The sequence below is a fragment of the Hipposideros armiger genome, unplaced genomic scaffold (genome assembly GCF_001890085.2).
Source record: "Hipposideros armiger isolate ML-2016 unplaced genomic scaffold, ASM189008v1 scaffold_147, whole genome shotgun sequence".
NCBI classification, from domain to species: domain Eukaryota; kingdom Metazoa; phylum Chordata; class Mammalia; order Chiroptera; family Hipposideridae; genus Hipposideros; species Hipposideros armiger.
In genome coordinates, this window is record NW_017731497.1 from 1,464,905 (window position 1) to 1,472,251 (window position 7,347).

Consider the following 7,347-nt stretch of genomic DNA (forward strand, 5'->3'; position numbering starts at 1 on the left):
AAAAAAAAAAAAAAACATTGGGAACCCTCCTCATAGTTGAATGTAGATAATCATGGAGACCTGAGAAGCCACATGTTGAAGACAGTGAAGCCATAGGATAGAAGGGTCCTGATCACTGATTCCTGCTTAGAGGAAGGCCACCCACAAATCAGGAACTCCCACTGCGTCTTTATGTGAGAAATAGACTTCCGTCTATAATGTGAGTCATTGTAGCTGGGGGTGTGTTTACTTCAACAGCCATCAACACCCTGACTAACAGGAACTTTCACAGATCCACCTCTACACTAGGCTCTTGTATTTATAAGTTGGTTCCTGCCCTTAAAGAGTTCACAGAAAAGTGGGAAAAGAGAGTGAGACATAAATAACATAAATATAATATGAAAATTTTGCAATAAAAGAATGTCTAATATTTTATAGAAACACAGCTAAAGGCATATAGTCAGGAAATGCCATTAGAAATTTATTGACAGTTGAGAGAGAAGGGAAGTTGGTATTTCTCTCTGATAAGATCTTCCCAATTATTCCATCCCAGCCCTGGATTTCTCCCCCACCCCATCCCCACCTTGCTGGCTTGTGCTTCATTTTATTTATTTATTTTTTTTTTTTTAGCTGAGCCATCCTGCTACCTGTTGGCAGCTCAGTGGCTGCTCAGCTTGGGCTGGACTCAAACCGCTGTTGCTCAGAGCTCAAACTCTTGAGCGAGCTCTTAACCAACTGAGCCACTCGGCCGGCCTTTCATTTTATGTTATGTGGTGAAAATCATACTAGGAAAGTGAATCATGGTGCTTACCACACTCACTATCCCTGTCCAAGGGAAATGGCCCCTTTGTGCCCCATGCTATGCTACGAGATGTCCCAAGCTCTGCCTTGAGTATATCTTTGCCCCTAATTAGACCAATCTCCAGGTTGACTAGATAGAGTCCATTGGGGTGGTGTGATGTCATACTCTGCCCAGTGATAATTAACTAGGCCATTTGGACCCTCCCATTCTGGAAATGAATGGGGGAACCCTGAAGCAACTAGCCTTGGAACAGGATGAAAAAGAAGACAGGCAGAGACCACCAGAGACACAGGCTGTGCCACAAATTCAGAATGCAGATCCTGCCACTGAGGGGTACACTGGTCAGCTTTTAGTGGCAAACAGCAAATGGACTGTGGCTGATTGAAGCAGAAGAGGAGTTTGTTAAAAGAATAATAGGAAGCTCACCGAAGCCCTCTGCCTTAGTCAGTTCTGGCTGCTATAACCAAATACCACAGACTAGGTGGCTTAAACAATAGGCATTTATGTCTAAGAGTTCTGGAAACTAAGAAGTCCAAGATCAAGGTGACAGCAGATTTGCTTCCTGGTGAGGCCCTATCCTGGCTTGCAGACAGCCAATTTCTTGCTGTGTCCCTACATGGCAGAGAGATGGATGGGGATGGAGATGCTAAACCTAATGCCCTCCCAAAATGCCCTTCCTCCGAATATTATCACCCTGGGATTTAGGGCTTCAACACATGAATTTGAGGGGCAGAATACAAACATTCAGTCTATAACACCCGTGAAAAGAAAGCAAGGCTTGGGGGCTCTGCTGCTGGGATCCACAGACAAAATCACCCTGTCGCTCAGTCCCACAATCCTTTGCCATCAACCACTCGATGAAGGGGCCTGTTCTACTAGCACCGCTGCACCAGAAACTGCCCTGTTGATCATCTGTGGCACTTGTCACCTCCCACCTTGTGCCATGATCATTTCTGACCATGCTGTATTCCCACTACGAGAACAGTGAGTTCATTTCTCTATGCCTCATCAGAAGTCCTGAGCACCGTGGTTAAGTGAACCCATCAATATCTGATGAGTAAAAAAGAATTTCCATTTAATATGACAGCTCCCTATAGTAATAAAGCTGCAATAATAGTAGCTACAATGTATTGGGTATTTACTAAGTGCCAGTAACTTCTTAAGGGCTTTATGTGCACCCTCTCATTTAACCTTTACAGTAACCTAACAAGGAATGCATTATTATTATTTCCGTTTGACAGAGGCAGAACTGTGGACTTAGAGCGATAACTTCCCTGATTCACTCACCAACTAAATTGTAGGAACAGGATTCAAGCTGTTGATTATGTCTCCGCAGCTCATGCTCATTACACTTTTAGATCATCTAAAATAGACCCCACCCCCACCTCACCCCCGCCGCATGCTCATGTTAAATGCCACCAAGATAAGAAAAAGTTCCCATCGTCCATTTCTTCTCTTACTCACACTTCCCTCCTCCCAAAAAAGTTAATAATGGAAAGACACATGACATATCCACCACAGATTACTGTGTCAGTCCATTCAGCTAATTTCAAAAAAGATAATGCTAATTATTAGAGATAATGAAAACTTGCTCTTCCACCACCACCCAAGGGGAATAGTCCAATTGATTAACAGGGATTTCAACCCACACATTCAATTTCTCCTGCTCGTTTTGTAATGGATGGGAAAAATTGGTTTGTAGATAGAGATTTTTGAGAGCTAAGTGTCTAAGACACTGAAGGGAGCCACCTCATTAAGTCCTAGGCCTGGTTAGGCAGGCTCCTGAAACCAGAGGCAAAGCCAACGGCAGGTAAACTCACTACAGGCATTATTTAATGAAAGCCTGCATTTTATCAGAGCATTCTTCCTGAGTCCTGGATTTTGGGGGTGGTTTTTTTTCTTTTTTAACCATTCATTTGTCTTTTAAAAATGCAGCAGTGAAGCAGTTAAAAATAAATCTAGGATTTGCAGAACAGTAAGAACTTAATCATGGCAGCAAACTAAACCCCAGAGACAATTTTAGTCTCAAAGTTAAAATATGGTGTATCTGACTCTGAGTAAATTGACTTTTCACAGAATACTCTAACATAATGCATAATAGTCATGCACTCCAAGAGAAGCTCCTGGGTATTGGTCCAGAGCCCACAACCAGCAGGAAGATCATAGTGTATGTTGAATAAAATTACCCATTCTAAAGGTCCTCAGCTATCTTGAATATTTTATTAAAAACCTTTTTGTGGTAGAGACCAACTGGGACCTCTTTCTCCTAGGAACGAGCTGTCAACAGCAGTAGAATTGAAAACCAGACAGAGTCAAGTTTAATTAGATCTCCCCCCACCTCCAACCTTACATTTCTGGTATGGTCTTTCCTGACCACGAAACTCGATAAATAATAATTCAGTGGGATTCATTTCCCCAAACCTTTCAAAAAAAAAACCAAAAGCACAATTGTGGGCAGGTGGAGAAAGAAAACAAAAACATAGCAACAAATTTCAAGACTCTAGACAAAATATCAGCTGAATGCTACTAATAATGTAATCACGATAATGTAATCAGAAAACTCACAGAGCTGCCTCAAGGGTGGCACTTGGCAGAAGCAGATTGCCGCTCAGAGCCATGACTAAATAATTTCTGAGTCTCTGCTTTAAGGCCAGCGCTTTGCTGGGCGACATGGAAAAAGTGACCCTACATTCCAGATTTTATGAGAAAACCTTAATTCAAATATCCTCTCCCTCTCGTTTTCTGCACATCCGCATGTTCTCATTAAAGCACATGTCCCAACTCGGGGTTCAGGAAATATGACTGCTGAAAGGATGGCAGACATAGGTCAGGGAGACTGTGCAATTTAGTTACTGTGGCAAAGGAATAAAATCGAGGACATAGCATGGACGGCAGAGTTGCAAAAATCATCGGTCTGTATACCCAGCCCACTTTTACAGATTGCTATTTTCCATGTTACGACTTTAAATTTTCCTAAGTCCTTAAGAATGATAACATCCCTTCTTTCTAATTTGGCGAAGTGCAAGAGTTCATATAACACTCCACTTGACTCATATTTTAAGGTGACTTTCCATTAACAACATTATTATGGGTAGCCTCGTTTTGAGGGCACCCCTTCAGTTAATATACCTTTTGCAATAATTTTTATAGTGTTGCATTTCACAAATAATTTAACATGAGCCTGGTCTCTTTTGAAAAATGTGTGCATATCCAATTTTCCCTTAGTTTCACAATGCACACCGCATCTGTTATTTCAATGATAACAGATGTTATACTGAAACTGTAATAACTTGTGAGTTAACTATATTCAAAACTTTATAGTTATACACGTTCCAATAACTTAATCCTCTACCATTATCTCTTCAAATTGATTTAGCCCTGCAGAAGTTGGAGAAAATCAAATATTCATTGTGTTTTCTTTGTGCATATATACAAAAATCACATCATGATTTATCTCTCTTGGTATTAATCCTGTCTCCTTTGGAAAGATGGGGTAAAAATCATAACAGGATCAACAATTCCTCCTCTCTTTACTCATGAAGATAAATTTCATAGCCAATTTGGGATTAATATGCATGCATCTGTGTGCCAGCTTTCTTTATGGATTTGTAGGCGCCCTATAAATCTGATCTGCATTTCTAGCCATTTGCCATTTAAATAAATGACCTTTCCTCTTATCTCGGGGGCACAAGCCTACCCCCATTTGGCCATTTTATCTTTTATTAGGGAAGCACCTCTCTTCTCCCAAAGCAAACTACCTTTTATCTCTCAAGCTTCTATTTTGTCTCCCCCACTCCCTGCACCCCCACCCAACTCCAGCGATTACAAATCCTGTGCTGAAATGGGTGGATTACAATGAAACATCCACCAGTACATAGTAGACAATGGGCCAGTGGCGGATGGGGGGGGGTGTCTGAGGGAGCACGTTAAAGTCAGGGTAGTCTCTACCTTCTAGTACTTTCCATTATTGGTACAGAGCAGAAAAGTCCTGGGAGCCTTGTGTTTCTGACCATTTGCTAAGGGGAAGGGCAAGATGGGGAAGGCCAGGGGACCAGGAGGCCATCGCAGGGGAGCACAGCCTTGAGCGGTTGCCTTTGAAAATCCATGGGTTTTGGCAGACAGAAATGCAGGGAGAGGGCACCCCCAATAATGCCAAGGCTCAGAGGGGGCTTGGGAAGACCGTGTGTGAGAGGTATGAGCAGAAAATGCTAGCCTCTCTTTTGGCTGATCTGCCCCAATAAGAGGACCACACTTTTGTCAATTTCCAATCTTTTCCTTTTACTTCCTTTAATGAAAATGAAACACTGGTCTTCTCACATACTCGGATATACTTCACCAAACACATCGCTCCAAAAAGTCACCATCTGGACAGGCCTGGGTGGGAAACTCCTGAGGTGAGGGACCTAAGTGCCAATGACTCCCTGGGTCCAGTTTTCATTTTGGCCCATGGGTTTCACTGACTTCAGAAACTTAGCTCCATTATGTTTGGCACATGGCCAGGCCAACTTACCATGGCTGCCAGGTATCCTCTAGGGATTTCCTCCAAACTCCAGACCACTGACTGCTCAAACAACACAAACTGGTGTCTAGCCTTCGATGAGTTTCACTATATATAATACAAGTGGGAAGAAAGATGCACAAGTGTCACTGTATATGTGTATAAGAGGAAAAGAAGAGCTGCTTGCGGTGGAACAGAAAATGAACTGCCAAGTCAAATATTAAAGACTTCCATCTCAGCCTCTGTGTGAAAAGGCAATGATTGATGCATAGCAAGCTTTGCAGACAGATGGCCAGGGTTCATGTCCCAGCTCAGACACTCCCTCGCTGGGTAAGTCCTTTGACCTCTGTGTGCCTTAGTTCCCTTCATCTATAAAATGGGTATGATAATAATACTTACCTTGTTGGGTTATGATAGGGATTATAGGATATAAAATATGTCAGGTTCTTAGAACAATACAGAGCACATAGTATTTATGCTGTATTTGTGGTTATTATTGGGCCATGTTCCTTCTTTAGTGCTGGCATTAAAGGGCCAGAGGCCCAGCAGCCCACTGACAGATGAAACTGTATCTATTGATACTGCAGCTCGGCGATTCCTTCCACCCTCCACCTGGCCTTCACTCTGATATTCCTGCTTAGATCTCCTTTGATCTGAGTGATATGTCAGGAGACCACTTCTGTTTTGCAGATTTAGCTCCTTTTACCATCTTTTACATAATGCTCCTTTCTCCAAAAACTATAACCCTTTTCTACAACTGCAGTGCTGGGTCCAGCAGGCACACAATGAAAGCCTGGCGAACTGAGGGTGACGGTTCCGTTTTCACTAGCGGGTTTCCTCTCAGCCAGATCATGTCACTGTTAATGATCGGTCAGTAAACATTTCCTTACCTCTTATAAAATGACTTCACTTGTTATAAAGTCTTCATGGAGTATGATAGATTGTATGCTATTCTTAAGGACAATAGAAAATAATAAAAGCTATGTGTGTTACTTGAGAAACAAAATTTTAGGACTTTTTTAAAAATCAGAAACAAGGGAAAAAATTAATAGATGCATATTTGTAAAGAAATTCTCCTAGGAACAGAAAGATGCCAGGAGCATTAAGTTTAATTCTAAATTCAGTTGTGTCTGAAAGTTGGATTTACTTGACTGTCCATGGAAAAAACATTTATAGAGTATGCGCCCCATGTGTGCACACCCACCATAGTGCATTGCTTAATCTTATGCCCCTGTGAGGAATGGCTCACTGTCACTGAATAGAAATAACGGGACTGAATACAAATGCCCAGAGAACAACAATAGGCAGCTGGGGAGTAGGGTGGGGGTCACTCAAGGGAAGTTTCATTCCATAACATGAAAGTAAAGTAGTGGAACCATATAAGAGCCTGGTGTGATTGACATTTGGAGGGGAAGAGGGCTAAGGCCTGGCCATAAAGGAGACTGGAAACTCGACTGTGAAGACCGCCATGGCCCCAGTGAGGCAGCGAGAGCCAGGAGACAGGTTTCTCTACTGTCCTTGTAATTCTTAGAAGACTCATCATTCAGGTGCCAGTTGCTTGAATTCAGCAGGAAGACATGGATTCTTAACGCTTGGGCCACCTTACCCCTTAGAAAAGACCAGTAAACACTGAGCTATCTCACGGGGATTCTGAGTCAGCTCTGGTGACAGCTAGATGTTCATCAGCGAAGTTCCAAGGTAAGACTTTAGAAAACTTTAGCCTGGGCAAAGTGTCCTTTCTGGTTTTTTGGTCCACACTCACTACTTGATAAATTTCTCCTCCAACGAAGTCCACTTTTTTTTTTTTTTAAGTTGCAGAAAAGGAGTTTATTCGAAGAAAAAAATACATTTCAAAGAAACAGAAGCAGGCCCCACCAGTAGTAGAGAATGGCTCAAGGGCCATTATTAGAAAAGTACACTCCAAAGAGTTTGGAGCAGGCCCCCAGCAGAGGCAAGGCTCAAAATGCTCAAAAAAGGCCCAAAGTCCACTTTTAATTCTCCTACTTTATCAGCTCTTCACTCAGATCTGTGGGTCTTTACAGACCATCACCAATCTGAACTGTTTCTG